The following is a 19508-nucleotide window of genomic DNA, read 5'->3' as shown; positions in this document are numbered from 1 at the left end:
TAGAGCATCACCATATGTGAAGGCTTCTTTGGCTCCTACTCCTTTATAAAATCTGAACTGGAATACCTTTAAGTGAGAAGTATGATCTCTATGGATACTTCAATATTCCACATCTTTCTATTCTAACTGTTACAGCCAGTTTACACATTCATATATCCCACAGAACATTTAAATTTATAGGCAATAAACATCAAATGAGAAGTCAGTCAATTAAATATTCATTTTTTTCTTAGATTGGGTGCTAGGTTAAATAACTGCCCTGGTATGAGAAATAAAACATCTGCTTTCAGAGAAACCCTTCAGTCCTGGACAAGTCAGACTGGTTGGTCATTTTTTCTGGAGAAATAACTTTTATCAAAATAATGGCAAAGTATTAATAGCAAAAAATAACTCAAGTAATGGCACTACCCAGATAAAAAATCAATATACTTCTCTTAGGAACCTGGGGAAGTAAAACACCATGACCTAATTGTACTCTAGGATCATTTATTAATCTTGCAGAGTATTTATCATGATTTTTTCCTGATACTGGGTGCTTATACTTCCTTTGGCTGTAGTATATTTCAGTTTGGGGGCAGAGCCTAGTCTTTTAGAAGTGCCTGGTGTGTCTTAATTATTCTCTGTAGCTGTCACTTAACAACTTCCCAAACACAAAATCCAAATAATTCTTCTTTAGCCTTTGTGATAAGTGTGCTTCTCTTGGAAGGTTTAACCCTGGGAGAAGCTGCCGGTGATACCCGTCTATGTGGTCTTTCTAGTCTTTCTCCAGAAACCTCATCTTGGCCTCCAAACCTAATTTTTTAAAAGGAGAACAATTTGATGCTCTTGTCTGTTTGTTTTGTTTCAATTAAAGAGCATTGACCCTAGCCACAACCAGTTTTCCCTCAAGACGCAGGAATTAAGACACTCATGAGTTATTGAATAATTTATGAGTACATGTAATGAAGAGCCTGTGGCTTCACTTATTCCCTTCCCTTCTCCCTTCTCCCTTCTCCCTTCTCCCTTCTCCAAGCTGTGGAGGTCTCTGTGCACCTTTAGTTTTACAAGGGAGTAAACTGTCCTGATCTCTTCTTGTTTCCCTGTCTCTCTCAAACATTTAAAAATATTTAAACAGAAAGAAAAGATTTATAAATTTGTATTTTGCTTTCAACTATTTGAAATAAAATAAGTATCCTCTCTGAGGATGGATTTGAAAGAATATAGTAACACAAGTAGGAATTAAACCAGAAGGAGGAGGAAGGAGAAAGTAGACATAGAAAGGAGACTAGAAAAGAGGAAAGCCTTACCTTCTGCTTTACTTTCTATCTTCATAGAAGCCTCTGTGTGCTTCTCCATTTGAGATCTTGTCTCCATTTTGGACCTTGGCCGTCTAGCATAGATGGTATGAGGCAAAATTGTTTTTTAGAATACAAGATGTGATAGAAAATTCAGTGAATATTTAATTTTTTAATTTATTGCAATAAAAGACACACTATCATTAATCCCCATCAAAACATTCCTCCTCCATTACAACACAATTACCATCCTTGCCACTTTCCAAAGCAATTCTGGAAGTTTTCTTTCATGAATATCTTTAGTTGCACTATTATAGCTGCTTTGATGTCCTGAATCAATTCAAAACATTTCCCTTTCCTGGTCTTTTTGACTTTGGGGAAGAGTTAGAAGTTGCAGTGTCATATCGAATAAATAAAGTGGATGGAGACACACTAGAGTGTTTTGGCAAGCCTGTCTTTTGGTGAGATGGCACTTGGCAGACACATGCACTTTATTTTTGATCATAGTTCATAAAGACACTCAAAAAAGAACTTCTAAAACTGCTTCAGAAAGTGGCAAGAAAGTAGCATGTGGGATAATTTTGTTCAAACCAAAGGGGGAGGAGTAATTTGAGGGGAATTTGTGGAACCATGTCTTTTACTGTAATATTTTTCAAGTATAAACATTCATTGTATATTTCAATCACACCTCATATAATCTTTATTTTATGTACCATACCTATTAAAATGAGATGCAACAGGAAGGGTTTATATTAATTAAACCTCTTTTTAATACTTGTAGAAAGGGTTTCCAAATTATAATGTAAATATATGCAAAACATGCAAATCACAAGCTTCTTCAATTTTGATGTCATAAAGACTGCTTCTCTTACTGTAAGCCCCTACATTTTTTTCCTCCAGCTCCATTGAAAGATGAAAGTGTCAAACATGGTCTTTTTTCATTCCTTTCCCTTGGAATTCCTGTCACTCTTATTTAGCATACCTTATTTCTTCATGGAAATAGCACTGTTTAGTTTATTAAAAATTCATGGGATACATTTTTCTCTTGAGTAAATAGAGCCTAAGGCTTTCAACCATTCTGTATTATTGCCCCAAAACTTACCTATACTTAAAAATTTCATGAATTTAAATAATTATTATTACAAGGATGTCCACAATGATTTTTTAGAGTTATAAGAATACAGAATTAGAATAAACCATAAGGTCATTTGTCTTATCTACTTATAGGAAGACTTGTCTTATAAAGATAAAAAAAACAGATAACTTCATTCTTAGAAAATGTCATCACTCTCCTTCAAGTATAAACATTTGAATGAAGGGGCTTATTTCTTGTGGAATAATCCTTTTAAATTGCAGTGGTGATGATTCTAGTTTTCTTTACTAGATGACTAGAGCTTTAAAGTAGTCTCGATGCATTCCAATCCTTATTTTCTAAATGTCCGTAAATGCATGTTTCCTGAACCATTCCTGAGTTTCTATGTCTCTCTCAGTTAATATTTGACTTCTTTGAACACACAGCTTTCAATAAATTTCATGAACTTTGTAGTTTTGTGCTGATTAATTTATAGCCTTAGTACCTAGCACAGGATTTGCAAGTCCATAAATGTTAAAGGTCAAGGACTTCCACAAACTGAAAATCCACAAAAGGAGCCCATGGAAATTCAGAGCCTGAAAGTTTGGGATATAGGGCTCTAGGGTCAAATTATTCTATTAAGAGCTGCATTTCATGTTATGGTTCTCATCTGTTATTGGCATGATTCAAGATTAAAGTGCTTTATTTATTGAGTGCTGCTCAATGCATCTTAATACTATTATTAATAATGATCTAGTTATCACTGTTTTCCTTCATGATGGAGACTTAGAATTACTCATCTAGATTATTTTCTTGTTCATCCCTCAGAGATACCATCCTTCAGAGATGTATTCTTAGGAGAGAATACATTAAAATGAGAATTTTTAAATTCAGATCTGAAATTATGAAAATAATTCGGGCATAAACATCTGGTCATGTCTAATAATAACAGAAGTTATTTATCAAGTACATCCTGTGTTCTAAAGACTGCAAAAAAACACTTTGCAGATGCCATCTTCTGCAGTTCTCACAAAAACCTTAGCAGTAAAATTACATATTACAATAAGGACTAAAAGGTATAATAGATAATGTGAAATAGGAAGAAAAGGGGCAAAGAGGAAGGGGAAGTGGGAGGGGTAGGGGAAAGGAAAGAAGGGAATGGAATTAATATGAGAAAATGGAAAAAAGGAAACAAAGTCTTTGTAAATAGGAAGGGTTGGAGGGGTTGAAGGGAGGGCAGGGGAAGGGGGAAAAAGAACCAAGAGAGATTATGTAAAGGTGAGAATTTCCAATGATGAATGTCATTATACTGTATACCTAAAATGCACCAATAAAATTAAATTAAATTTTAAAAACTACATATTACACTGGAAGAAATGGAGCTTGAGCAATTTCTAATGATTTACCCAAAGTTTTCCAGCTAAAAAGCCATAAATATAAGTTGGATTTCAATGCCTTATTTCCTGCTATGTCAAATATTTCCTAAGTGAATGACCCATAATTCACATTGTTAATATTGATGGAAAATGAAGCCTTCTATAAAGATAACAAGGAAACCTAACAAACACCTTTTTAAAAATAAGAGTACAGAAAGAAACTAGTTAAATTATAATAGGTAATTTGATTGACAGAAACATTTCAGCTCAATCTCAGAATGCTGAGAGCCCCTAGGATGGTTGGGTGTATTTCCTTGTCATTAAGCAGGACCATGTTTCTTTCATCACAAGAAGCATTTATATATAATTTTTCTACTTTATTTATATATTAAATGTTGATATGTTTGTTACTATATATTTGAAATAGACTACATACATTTCTCTTCTTTATTTTATTTTATTTTTTTGCTTAAATTCTTTTATTGGTACATTTTAGGTATACAATACATTTGCATTTATCATTGGGTGGTTGTACCTGTACATGACCTATCTTGCTTCTTATTTTTGCCCCATTACCTGTGTGCCCTTCACCTCCTCCACCCTTCCATATTTACATATACTTTGTTTCCATTTTTTTCTTTTCTCATAATTTTTCCTTTCCCTTCTTTCCTTTCCCCTTCCCCTTCCACTTCCCCTGCTCCTCTGGACCTTTTCTTCCTATTTCAAATTATCAATTATTCATTTTAATCATTTTAAGCCTTATTTACACTTTCAGTTTCTAACACTAGAGATGGTATTTGGTACTTACACGTGTGTCCTATTTATTTCACCTAAGATTATGGCCTCTGTGCATTCATTTAGCTATAAATGTCTCTAGTTTTTCATTCTTTATGGCTGAGTACTACTCCATTTTATAAATAAAACCACATCTTCTTTATCCAGTTTCCAGTTGATGGGCACTTGGATTGTTTCCAAGCTTTAGCTATTACAAACTGTGCCACTATAAACATGGGATCTCATCTTATTTAAAAGCTTCTGCACTGCAAAAGAAACCACCAACAGAGACGAGACAACCTACAATGTGGGAAAAAAATTTTAGCAGCTGTGCCTCAGACAAAGGACTACTATCTAGAATATATAAAGATCTGAAAAAGATCAAACCCCCCAAATTCAAAGACCCAATTCAAAAATGGGCATCTGAAATGAACAGACATTTCTCAGACAAAGAAGTAAAAGCAGCAAATAAACATGAGAAAATTTACCATCTTAACCATCTCGGAGCATACAATACAGTGGCTGTTGTACATTTAATTACATTGTTATCCAATCAGTCCCAGAACATTCTTTTTTAATTTGAAAACTAAAACTGTACCAGTTAAACAATTCCAAATTTTCTCCTGCCCTCTGGCCCTTGACAATCATCATTCTACTTTCTGTTAATTTAACTACTGTAGATAACACATATAAATGAAATCTTATCTTTTTGTGACTAGCATATCTCACTTAACATAATATCCTCAAGGTTCATACATGTTGCAATGTGTGTTCAATTTCCTTCCTTGTTAAGGCTGCACAACATTCCATTGTATGTATAGAACACAGTTTGTTTATCCATTTATCTGTCAACAGGCACTTAGTTGCTTCCATCATTTGGCTATTATTAATAATACTATTATGAACAGAGCATCATCCTATGAACACATATCTCTTCAAATTTTGCTTTCAATTCTTTTGAGCATACACCCAGATGTGCATATCCTGAGTGATATGGTAATCGTATTTTGCAACTTTTGAAGAACCACTATACTACCTTTCATAGTAGCTGCACACTTTACATTTCCACCAAGAATGCACCAAAATGTTTATTTTTATACTCATCATGTTTGTTATTTTTTGTTTTATTTTTTTCTTTGAATAGTAGCCATCCTAATATGTGTGAGTGACATCTCATTGTGGTTTTATTTGGATATTCTTAATGATTAGGAATGATTAGTAATGTTGAGAATACTTGCTCTTCATACTACATCATCTTTGGAGAAATGACTACCAAAATTGTTTGACTATCTTAGATTTAATTTTAATTTTAATATCTTTAGAGAAGTACTTGCTATGTTGCCTAGGCTGGCTTCAAACTTCTGGACTCAAGCAATGCCTCTTTCTTTGCTCATTTTTAAAACCTAGTTCTTTGGTTATTTATTGTTGGGTTTCAGAAACCAACTTTATTCTTACCACAGCTTCCATTCCAACATCTAACAACCTTAAGCTAGAAATGAGCCAAAATTAAATATTACATAAAATATTAGAACATTAAATAGGACTGCAAGTGAGTTTTTACACTCTTCTCATATTAAATGTGAACACAAGATTAATTTTTAGAGTTGTTCAAAGTGCACATGTATTTGGTAAAATTATGGAAGAGTTTTACTTTATTTCTAACTTTTACTATATTCTTATTTTTACTATATTCTTTTTTAAAATTAATTTATTGTTATGTTTTTAGATATACAATATAATGACATTCATCATTGGAAATCTGCACCTTTACATAATCTTTCTTGGTTCCTATTTTTTCCCAGTTCCCCTGCCCTCCCTTCAATCCCTCCATCCCTCCCTATTTACAAAGACTTTGTTTCCATTTTTTAATTTTCTCATATTAATTCCATTCCCTTATTTCCTTTTCCCTACCCTTCCCACTTCTCCTTTGCCCCTTTTTTTCCTATTTCACATTATCTATTATATTTTAGCCCCTATTTACACTTTCAATTACTCACACCAGAGAAACTATTTGGTATTTACACATGTGTGTCCTATTTATTTCACTTAAGAGTATTGCCTCAATGTGCATCCATTTTGCTATAAATATCTTAGTTTCTCATTTTTTATGGCTGAGTAGTACTGCATTTTATTAAAAACACACACACACACACACACACACACACACACACATTTTCTTTATCCAGTCTCCAGTCGATGGGCAACTGGGCTGCTTCCAAGTTTTAACTATTACAAATTGTGCTGCTAGGAACACGGGTGCACATATATCACTGTGGTATGATTCTTTTCATTCTTTGGGGAAGATACCCAGCAGGGGAATAGCTGAGTCAAATGGAACTTCCAGTCCTAGTTCTTTGAGGTATCTCCATACTGATTTCCACAGTGGTTGCATCAGTCGACACTCCCTCCAACAGTGGAGCAGGGTTCCTCTTTCCCCACAAACCCGCCAGCATTTGTTATTGGTTGATTTCTTGTTAGCAGCCATTCTTTCTGGGGTGAGGTGGAATCTCAGTGTTGTTTTCATTTGCATCTCTCCAATGACCAGTGACATTGACCATTTTTTCATATGTTTATTTGCTATTTCTACTTCTTTGTCTGAGAAATGTCTGTTCATTTCAGATGCCCATTTTTGGTCTGGGTCTTTAAATTGGGGAGGTTTGATTTTTTTAAGTTCTTTATAGATTCTAGAGAGTAGACCTTTGAGGAACAGCAGGTGAAAATTTTTTCTCATATTGTGGGTTGTCTCTTCACACTGTTGATAGTTTCTCTTGCTGTGCAGAAGCTTATTAATAAAAAGAGGTCCCACTTGTTGACTGTGCCACTTTACAGGCAACTGAGGTTTTGTTCATAAAATCTTTTCCTACACAAATGTCTTCACGAGTTCTATCTAACCTCTGTTCCAGCCAGTTCAGCATTTCTGTTTTAATATTTAGATCTTTAATTCATTTTGATTTTAGTTTAGTTCATGGTGAAAGATAATGGTCTAGTTTTAATCTTTGGCAAGTTAAAACCCAATTTTTCCAGTCCCATTTGTTAAAGAGACTATCTTTCCTCCAGTGAGGGTGTTTGGCTCCTTTGTTGAAGATGAGGTGGCTGAGTGTGTCTGGAGTTATTTCTGCATCTTCTAATCTGTTCCCCTGGTCCTCAGGTCTGCTTCTTTGTCAGTACCATGCTGTTTGTATCACAGTAGTTTTGCCATGTCTCTGTTACCTAGAATTGCTTTTGCTATTCCTTGTCTTTTTTTGTTCCAAATGAATTTTTGGATTGTTTTCTCAAGGTCTGTGAAGTGTGCTGTTGGAATTTCAATTGGGATTGGACTGAATCCACATAGCAGTTTTTTTTACTATATTCTTAAAGTCGATGACAATGTTAATAAGACTCATATTCTAAGTAGAATACAGATTAGATCACCTAATACAACTCTGACATTTTTCAGATAAGAACACATCAAAGAAAAGAGGATATTTGTGACACAAAAAATAATGAACACCCTGGCCTGGCACTCAGGTGACCCAGTCTCCTTCTACCTAGCACTTCTTTTTCACTTCCTGCAATGCTGAACCCAAATAAACAAAGCTGGAAGTATTGGAATTTACTAAACCAGGATCCCAAATATCTGGGTTCTATTCTTGATCTACTACTTATAAATTACAAGATCTCTAGCAAGCATCTTTAATAACAGTGATGTTCAGTATTGTCCATCAGTAATAAACATGCATTAAATATTTGCCCTGTCTAATATCAATGGTGATTTTGAAGTTTTAAAGGACATAAAATTTGTTAAAGCAATCTGAAATGTATAGTTTACACAAGTTGGTGTTATGGCTAATATATAATTTTTGTAAAGCTGTACATTAAATTGAAGACAAAAATTATCTGAGAATCTAGATATATACTTGAGTTTTAATCTTTTGTTTCTAAGTGCTTGTACATGTAAAGTGACTAATTATATTTGACACATATCAAATTGTTGATAAATGTTCCCTTTGCTATCTCTGGATTTCAGTCATATCATCTATAAAGTGAGAAAGGCTGTGCTAGATGGTTGCTACAGACCAATCCACACATAGCCCCTGTGATGCTGTGATACACCATGCCCTACTAGGGTCCATTGTAACTAAAAAGACTACTGAGTCTCTTAAGTGTTACCTTGGGCTATACTATAAAGCAAAAAAAAAAAAAACAGCATAAACATTGTTATTGTATTCTATATTTGGGAAAAAAATCCTTTCATTCCCTAAATCTCTGCTTACTAGTTCTTTCAATGTCAATGCCTTTTTTCCTCAAAAGTCACCTTCTCCTAAATGTAAAAGTAGAATAGAGGATTTCTCTCTTCCTTAGTACCAAAATAAGAAAGCAATTCCTTTAAAGAGTCTATACTATGGAGATCATCTAGGTCTTGCTTTGTATGTTTGGAGAAGGAATTAAATCCCTTGGGACTACAGTTCTATAAATATGTAAAATAGGAGTATTATTCCCTGCAATGTACAGATATAGTCAGGACTGAACAAGATAGCTTATATATGTTGCCTAAATGTATTTAAGCCTATATTACCTATTAATTATTAATAATTTAATAATTAATGCCTAAATAAGTTGTAAGTATTTAAGCTGGGAACATTGTTTTCTACCTTCTGCAATTATGGTCAGCACTGAAATATCCTATTTAAGGTGCTTAGCACAGAATGGAATATAAAGCAGATGTTTATTAAACATAATTTTTTTCCTTCCCTTTCCAAATAGCCACCATGTGGGAATGTACCTAGGTTTTCAAATAAGACAAGATTCCTCAAAATGGGCATGCTCTTTCCTAGAATTGTTTAGGGAAAAAAGAAAACCTAGCAGCAGTCAAAACTACAAGACTTTTTTCTTTTTTTTTTTACTGATGATGCACATAAAAATATTGACTCCTCGGTTGGAGAAAAGCCAAGGATCAAGTTCCATAGACAACTTGAATAGGGGTGTTATACTCAAGGTAAGTGCTAAGAAAGGAATAGAAATGGAAGCTAAGCAATGAAGTTTCTTGTTAGGAGGCCACACAATATAAATGGTGGAGTGTCTTCTAGTCATTGATATATGGCACCTCTGAATCTTAACTTTCAAAAGGAAGTTGAATTTTTTTTCATGAGGATTAGGTATGTCTGACATGACTTGAAGATGTTGTTTAAAGCAGTCAGTCTGGGTCAAAAAGAAGTAGGAGATTGTAATATAAACTTTGTACAAAGTTATACATTTAAAAGAAATCTTTAGAGTAATTGTGTTCCTGAGCACGTGTCTGTATTAAAATGCAATCGTATTTGACTTGTATCAGTAGTCCTCTCTCCATCTTTCTCCCTGGATGATGCATTGGTGGTTATTTCAAAATTTTTATTCATAAAATAGGTCACACTAAAGTATATCTATGTTAAATCCTTAATCAAGATTCTTGAAGTTGTGTTAGATTCATATTGGACCCAGCACCCACCATGACAGAGTTCCCTAGACCCTATCCCCAGACCATGGTCTCCTAAATCCATTTTTCAGTATCTGGGCAACAATAATTTTCCCTGTAAATCAATGTTTCTCAACATCTACTCTGTAAGATTTGGGGATGTAAATTCTTTGGGGTTGTCCTATTCATTATAGGGTGTTTCCCTGACCTGTACCCACTAGATGTCAGTAGCATCCTTCCCCCTAGTTGTGACAATCAAAAATGTCTGCAAACCTTGCGCTTTATCTTCTAGGAGTCAAAATCATCCCAGGTCAGGAACCACTGTCCTAGAAGAAGGAAAGATGTGATCATTTTTAGACGTAGAATCCATTTACCTAAGTATCAATGGTCCTAAATGAGGTGTTAAATTAAAAAATATACACAAGTGAAGAGCAAAAAACTTTGAAGAGAAAAACTAGGCATCAGAGACGATCTTTAGTATGATACGGGTATTGGGACCTTCAGATAATGTCATAGTCCATTCCTGCTGCTATAATAAAACATCTTATACAGGTAATTTCTAAACAAATCATATAATGCTCATTGTTATGGACACCAGGAAGTGCAAGATCAAGGCACTGGTAAATTCGAAATAACACCAAAACGCCACATTCTCCAGAGGAACAGATGTTGTATCCTTACATGGTAGAAGGATCAGAAGGCAAAAAGATAAAACCTCCATGTGAAGCCTCTTTTTACAAGGGGTATAATCCCATTCATGAAGGTAGAGCCTGTGATCCAGTTGTCTTCTACAGGTTCTTGGCTCTTAGTCCTGTCTTACTGGGGATTAAATTTCAACCTATGGGCTTTGGTAGGATACCATCATACAATAATAGACAGGAATTTAAAATATCTATAAATTAGTATGTTAATGGCTTTAATGGAAAGATATGTATCATGCAAAATCAAATGAATAGTTTAAGCAGAAAAATATGGAAACTATAAGAAGTATCATATCAAAATACAAAAAATGAAAAATGAAAAATAGAATTAAAGAATGCCATCAAAAAACACATAGTACTCTCAGAAGCTGAGGCAAGAGTATCACAAATTCGAGAAATTCAAGCCCATCCTCTCAATTTGGTGACTAAGCAAGACCCTATCTCATAAACAGGGAGGCACATAAGGGAAACTGACACAAGCAAAGAAAGGATCAGTGATCTTAAGGATAAGTCACTAGAGACCATCCAAGATGGAAAGTTGATTGTGACAATTTTTTTTTTTTTAGGTTTCCACTTTAAGAACAATTTTCTAAGTGTTGTAAAATAGTGGATCCTCTTCATTATGCTTTGTTTTCCTGTAATTTTTCTGGACTTGCCTGTTATTTAATTTTGGTAAAATCCATCCCCAAATAAGTTTTATATAGTGTTTTAGTGGTTGAATTTTTTATTTTCCATTTCAATATTGATTTTGTTTATCTCTTTGATTGATAAATGTCCTGGGTTCAAAATTTTGCATACCTTATTTTTACTATCTTCACTGTAGATGAAAATGGACATAATGAAAAATTGATACCATTCTGTTTCTCTTTTTTGTTAATAAGCTGTTTATATTTTCTGGATATGCTTAGAAAGTTTTCTTTCTCCCTATTATTCTGATTTCATCAAGAATTCATGGAATATGGGGAGCTTTGTGCTCAATCTTACAATATCTTTATTTTTCATCCAAAGATCATAAATTTCTTGTACATTGGATACTGTTCTTTAATTTTGCACATCTCATTTATTTTATTTTCTGCATAGGCTCTATATGAGCTTCTTCTGATACATCTTTGAGAAGCCTTTTCTAATCCTGGGTATACTCTCGGGAGTCTCTTAAATTTACTTTTCAATAACTTTTTATCTATACTATATATGCTAGATTTCTTTTATTTTTCAGATTGCAAACTTGATCTTAAAATATGTTGAGTTTTCTATTTAGTTTGTCTATTAAACTAATAAGTTGAGTAATCATTTTTAGATATTCAAATATTTTTTCTATTTTTCAGGCAATCATTCTTTTGTATTTTTTCCTGCTCATACTAGTATTTTCTTACTTCATTGTAGATGTAGATGAAAATCCTACCAAATTTCTATAAATTCATTAATTTAAACATCTGAAAGTTTTCTTGTGTTCTCTAACTTATTAATATTTCCCCTCAGGTTAGTTGTTCAGCTCTTTCATTATTTGTCATTATTTATGGGTTCTGATTTTGATTGTGACTGTTCACTTTTGGGCTTTTTGTGTTAAAATATCCCTCCAATCTTGTGCTTTAGACATTTTTTTAGAGAGTGCCTTGGATATTTTTCTATTGCTGGACAGAGTACCTGACACCCACAACTTAAAGGAGAAGAGGTTTTTTGTTCAGTTTCAGTACATGTTGGCTGAGTTCAAAGCAGAGTCCTCATGGTGGAGGAACAAGTGCTCACTCATGGCAGGTGGAAAGCAAAGAGCGAAGGGAGGAGCCAGGGAGGAAGGCCTAGACTTCCAGGTCATTCCCTAGTGAACCACCTCTTCTCACCAAACCACATCTCCTATCAGCACATTTGACTCCACGCTCCAGTCACCTTCCAAAACCCAACCTTTGAACACATGGGCCTTTAAAGGGACATTCTAGACCTAACCCTAACAAGAAGGAAAAACTGAACTCATCTCCTTCAAGACAAAATTTTGCCTTGAGAGTAAAGAAACTCTCCTTGCTGTAGTTTAAATATGAAATATCCTTCAAAGACTCATATATTGAGAGCTTGGACACCAATGCAGCAATGTTAGGAGATGAGAAATAGGTGATTAGATCACGAGGGAGCTGACTTCATCAATGAGAGTGCATGAAGGCACTGACCTTAATGGGTAAATCCATTGAAGAGTTCAGAGCTAAATGGGTTAAGAGATGGGCACTATTTGAAGGAAGTATGTCACTGTAGACATGACATCAAAGGGTTTATCTTGTTCCCTACAGCTCTTCCTTTCTGATTCGTTCCCCCTCTCTTGGCCTCCTGTCTGCCATAAATTGAGAAGCATTTCTGTACCACATTTCTTTCTGTTTTGATGTTTTTACCTTACCACAGGCCTAAAAACAAAGGAGTCAGCCGACCATGGACTGAAAGCACTGAAATTATGAGTAAAAGCAAATCTTTCCTTCTTCAAGTTGTTTTTTTGCAAATATTTTGTTATATGGGTGGAAAGCTGTCTAACGTACTCACTATGCTATGACCTTGCCTTGTGTGTGATTATTTAGATCACTGATCACTGATCATGGAGTTGAGTCTGGTGGCGTGGTGGGACATATTTATTGGAACTGTACCAGTGTCCTATACTGACTCTTCCTCGATCATAGCATGCCAGGGTTCATGTCATTCTTTGAGCCTAGTTCTCTAGACTTCCCAGTGATTCTGGGAGCTAGCCAAACTCCTTCCAATAAAGCAGTCTACTATTTAAGACTGTTTGTCTATGAGGACTCTTTCGCACAAATCTGGTTATTCTTTTGTCTTGATGGAATAAATGAGAAGCTACTTTTTAAAGCACAACTCTGGAAACTGTATTCATCCCTTTTTCTCAGTACATTCCCAGTTCTGGGAGGGATACCTGTGACTTCTGTGTAAGTGAATATGGTATAGAGAGGAAGCTTTTCTATATGAGGGGCAAAGAAGAAAATAGTAGGCCCTATCTTGGTCAAAGTAAGGAAGGCCTTACTTTTGGAGTGGAAACTTTTAGTCAATTTCATTTCTAGGTATTAATGTATTTTTCTCTCCCTCATCTCCTCCTCTACCTCCTATCTGTGGGTTTCATAGAGTCCTATTACTAATAGCTCTAATTCTGTTCTTTTCTACAAGTATTTGCTCAAAGACCTTTATTTATGTAATAAATAGAAAATGGAAGGACCTGGCCATGTTATGTGTTAACAACATAATTCTTTCATCTTTTTATTGATTTAATTTGACCTGCACCTTTCCGATAATCTTACATTGTGGTTTCCCTTGTTAAGAGTTAATCGCCAATTAATTCCAGCTGCTTATATTTTATAAAATGCTGTGTAATTTTTAGAGACTTGATGTTACTTCTTTTATAGAACTGGTATACTCTGTTATTATTACTCTCACCATCATCATTATCTTCACCATCATTTTTACATTCCAATGAAAACTTGCTTGGGATAGAGGAGACAAAATAAAGATGTGCTCAGTCACCATCTGGTTTTTCCATTACATGAGATTTCCATCTTTCACTTAAAGTTTTACTTCAGTGATTCTCAATTCTGGCTGCACTTTGGAGAGCCCTTCAAAATACCAATACCTGAGCCTCAGTCACAAATATGATGATTTATTTAGTCTGGAGTGGAGCCCAGGCATCAGTAGTCTTTTAAAAGCTTCCTAGGTGATTGGAATATGAAGTCAAGTTTGAAAATGATTCTTCTATTTTAAATATATGACTATGTTTAAATAGAGAAGTGAATTCTCAAACTTCATTCCATACTCAAACTATAATTCTCCAACAGTAATGCTCAGGGATTCTGGGGCCCTGTACTCAAGACACAAGTAAGTAAGAATATGAGTACTGCTTCTACTTCAGATGTCCTAAGGGTGTACAGGGATCTTGCTATGATATGGAAGTTTTTTTGAAAGACCCATGATGTATTGCAGGCTTGGTCTCCAGCCTGTAGCACTACTGGGAGGGAGTGGAACCTTTAAGAGGTGAGGCCTAGTGGGTGGTCTTCTATCATTGCCATATGCCCTTGAAGGGGACACTGTGATTCCTGCCCCTTCTGCTTCTTCTCTTTCATGTCCTAGCCATAAGATAAGAATGTTTGTTTCACCAGACATTTCCTGTCATATTGGCTGCCTTTCCACATGCCCCAAAACAATAGGGCCAACTGACTGTGACCTTTGAAACTATGAATCAAAATAAACTTTATCTCTTTATAAATTGATTTTCTTAAGTATTTTGTTAGAGCAATGGAAGGCCGACCTGGGATTTCTTTCAGCGATTTTTGAATACTTCTGTACTTCTGTCTCTATTTCTGTGCTGTTTAGAGTGTTCTCATTTTTATGCTTCCCAATGGTAGCATAGAGATAATCTGCCAAATCTTCAAAATTCTCAATGCTGTGAACCAAGAAGCTACCCACCAACATTAGTTAAAGTTGACATGTAATATAAGATTTTATCCTCAACCTGGCCCTTCCCAGAAGTTCTCAAATATAACTGGTTCATATTCTTAGAACTATATAAATGGTTCACTGGGGGACTCCTGATTTTTCAAAGGTAGTCAAATAGTTTTTCAACAATACTAATAAAAAACAAAAAAGATAATTATAGGCATCATTTTCATAAAAAAAAATAAGGCAAGCATTTCTTTTAACATGAAAAGCAGCAAGACTCTTTCAGAAAACATGATAATATATAGTTGGGAATCTTCTTCCATTCTGCTGATAAGGACTTCTCAAGGAAATAAAGTGTTTTCAAATAACTCGCCAACTAGAAAGTCATTTTCAAATTTTATAAAAACTTACAAAAATATTAAATTTAAAGCCTATTATCTAAGAAAGTACTTCTATAAACTAAAGTTCTGATTTTTGTGTAAGGCAGTTTTAATCACAATCAGCAGAACAAAATAAAATTTTAAATCTTTTAAATATGAAGAATTACAGTGTTTATATTAGCATTATATGAAAAAATGAATGAATGTCTTATTATGAAATATATATTTATATTCAACAAAAAGTTGTGTAGTTCTTTTCAGTTATAATCTACTTGACACAACAGCATATCTAATTTATTAACTCATAATTATATATTAGAGAAGCACTACAAAAATTCTCTTTTGTTTTTGCTGGAAAATTTCCCTTAGAAAGGCATGAAATGTAGATTGTTTTGAAAGTATATAATTAAGAAATCAGTATCTAAAATTTCACTTAAATAAAATGTAAGGCAAAAGCATGTGTTTCTATCTTTTGTATGAGATGTATACAAGACTGCCTGGAATCATTGTCTGGTGCATTGCAGAGTGGAAAATTCAGATGAATCTAATTCGCATCATAATAAGTAGATGAAAACAGTATTTCAGAAAAAGGTGATAGAGACTGAAAGACTGGGGACCAAAACATGAGGAAAGAGCATACCACAATTTCCAATAGCATTGTTAACTATGCAAGTGCAGTTAAAAAGAGAAATGACACAAAGTAGTAATTCATGGATTCAACAAATATTTACCAAATGACTGCGGGATGCCAGGTACTGCACTACATGCTGGAGGGACAATGGTCAGTCTTAAAAACTGCAGTCTCCTCTCATGTATCTCTTAGTTACTGGAATATGCACAAATGAATTCAACATTCACAAGATAAGTACATAACTACAAGCTATGCTGAAGGTACCTGGTAATGGTGTGGAATTAGTTGATTTATGAAGAAAGGACTCTATAAAATATAATAATTTGTTTAGTAAAGTGAAAGAATTTTTGTATAAAGTCCAGATTCATTAAACCCCACCAATATATCCCACCAATAATAAGGCTTACTATTGTAACTGAATTAAGGAAGTCTTGAAATTTTTCTAGAAAGTAGCCATAATAAAGTATAGTTAGCCTACACTGATATAGAGATAGTACAAACTTAGACATTTGCTTTTGATATTAGATTTGGCCTTTGAAGGGAATTTCTATATTTGAAGTTCAGCCTTTTACACATATGGTATTTCAATTCAAAGAAAGAAATGAGAGCTTGATGACATCATGAAGATGTCATGATGAAAATTTAAGCTTCATATTGGATGGGAACTCTTAAAACAGCAGGAAAAGATGACCACAAATTTCTAGCTAATTGTGATTATCTGGGCTGATGCATTTCTGATTAATTTCCTTATAATGAATAAGATGACATACATTGAATTGTGTATACCTGTTTTCCCAAGTATAAGCAGATATATTTACGAAGTAAAATAAAGGTACTTGTATTCATTATTATTTTTATAATAATAAACAAGCTAAATTATTTATGAAATATGTTAACATAAGCCATAATATTCTATTTCATAAAGGCATCTTAAAACTTAACTCAAATTGAAGCTTTTAGGTTATTCCCAAAGGATAATGACATAAATTCAACATTAAAACTGATTTTTGAACTACTGCTACATTCTTATTTCTAGAATTCAAAGGGAATCAATGAACATCTCCCACAGTCAAGTGATGTAATAATTGTATATATTAATACATTTTAAAAATGCACAATGATACATATGAGAGTATTTATTTCATAGATTTTTTTAACTAAATCCTTGAAACACCTAAAGTTTCATTCCTTGGTCCTGAAGGCAGTGAACAAATATCATTCTGGCTCACAAATAAAAAATCTGTCTACATAAATTATTAAAAAGACAAGAACAAACACTCTTACAAAGCTACGGGAAAAATCAAACAAAATCAATGTCATGAATTTTCAGCAGCAGTTACCATCTGCGGCTAACAAAGTATAGACAGATCGGAATCTAACCGTTCTCAAAAATACTTCAATTTCTTTAATCATTTAAACACATTATTTCCATTAGTTGCTTTATTATACTCAGAATTACCAGGATGTTGAGGTACATATATGCAATAAATTTATGAGTGCATTTAGAAGGAATAAATTTGATCAATGTCAAGTTTTGAATTATTGCATCCATTCATATCACTTTAATATAAGATTAAGAAAAACGATGAGGGCCAGGGATTTAGCTCAGTAGTTCCATTGCTTGCCTTGCAAGCACAAGGACCCGAGTTCGATCCCTAGTACCAAAAAAAAAAAAAAAAGAAAAGAAAAACGAGATGATACAATGCAAAAGCATGGCCTGAAGCCCACTCAGAAATTCAACAGGTTTGATAATGCTATAAGACAAAAAAGCAAATTCACTTTTTTCCTATTCATTAAATATTTAAAAATTTTTATTTTATTTTATTTTTTTTTACGGTACCGGGAATCGAAATCAGGACCTTGTGCTTGCGAGGTGCAGCACCACTGAGCTAAATCCCTGGCCCTAATATGTAAAATTTTTTAATGACCATGATTTTAATATGGAAGTAGTTACTGTGTTCTATGTTTTTAAATAAAATGTTTGTTATATTTACCCATGTGAATTCAAATATTGAATCAAAATATTTACCTCAAATGACTCAGATATATTAATTATTTTATCAGCTCCATGAAATTTTGTCTAATATTTTCAAAATTATTTAAGGAAAATATTTTAAGTGATTACATTCGAGTGTTAGCTGTAAATTCTCAAAATCTGTTTAGTATTTAACCCTGAATATCATGTAGTATGAGGAGAAACATAAATTTTATAGGTTAAGCATCTACAAAATCTATTTTCATTTCTTATTGAGAAAAGTAAAAGACACCGTCATCCTTCAACTATTAAAACTAAAAATGAAACATATTAGAAATTCCAGAAATAGATCCAAATAAAAATAAGAATTTAGTATATCAAAGCAATTCACATCAGTGGGAAATGATTTCATAAATGGTACTGAGAAAACTGGACTACCATTAAAAGGAAAGTAAAGTAAACCCCTAATCTTATACGCAAATCAAAACTAATTCCAGTTAAAGAATTAAAAAACAAACTATGGTATTATACAACATAAATATTAAATATTACATTTTATTTATTTATTTTTTGCTTAAATTCTTTTATTAGTACATTTTAGGTATACAATACATTTACATTTATCATTGGATGCTTACACCTGTACATGATATATCTTGGTTCTTGTTTTTTGCCCATTACCTGTGCGCCCTTCAACCCCCTCCACCCTTCCCTATGTACATAGACTTTGTTTCCATTTTTTTCTTTTCTCATAATTTTTCCTCTCCCTTCTTTCCTTTACACTTCCCCTCCCACTTCCCCTACCCCTTTGGACCTTTTCTTCCTATTTCAAATTATCAATTATCCATTTTAATCCTTAATTACACTTTCAGTTTCTCACAATAGAGAAACTATTCAGTATTTATACAAGTGTGTCCTATTTATTTCACTTAAGAGTATGTTCTCAATATGCACCCATTTAGCTATAAATGTCTCTACTTTCTTGTTCTTTGTGGATGAGTAGTACTCCGGGGGTGTGGGGAGAAAGGAATCCTCCATTGTTGGTGGGAGTGCAGACTGGTGCGACCACTGTGGAAGTCAGTATGGAGATACCTCAAAGAACTAGGACTAGAGGTCCCATTTGACCCAGCTATTCCCCTGTTGAGTATCTTCCCAAAAGAATTAAAAGAATCATACCACAGTGATATATGTGCACCCATGTTTATAGCAGCACAGTTCATAATAACTAAAGCTTGGAAACAGCCAAGTGCCCATCAACTGGAAACTGGATAAGGAAACGTGTTTTTTTTATAAATATTACATTTTAAACACATGGAAAACTAAAGTAAAAGAATTTTGCACAATAGGAAAAAAATGTTTGCAAACATACCAAACATAAATTAAAAAGTTATCCTAACATTAAAAAAAATACCTCACATAAACCATTCTAAACTATGCCTAGAATTGCAATAGAAAAATGGTGCAAGAACTTCACATGAAGT

This window comes from Heterocephalus glaber, unplaced genomic scaffold, assembly GCF_053883595.1.
Source record: "Heterocephalus glaber isolate CG9 unplaced genomic scaffold, H.glaber_assembly_v1.0 deba00001504, whole genome shotgun sequence".
Lineage (NCBI taxonomy): Eukaryota > Metazoa > Chordata > Mammalia > Rodentia > Bathyergidae > Heterocephalus > Heterocephalus glaber.
This window is presented reverse-complemented; position numbering follows the sequence as displayed.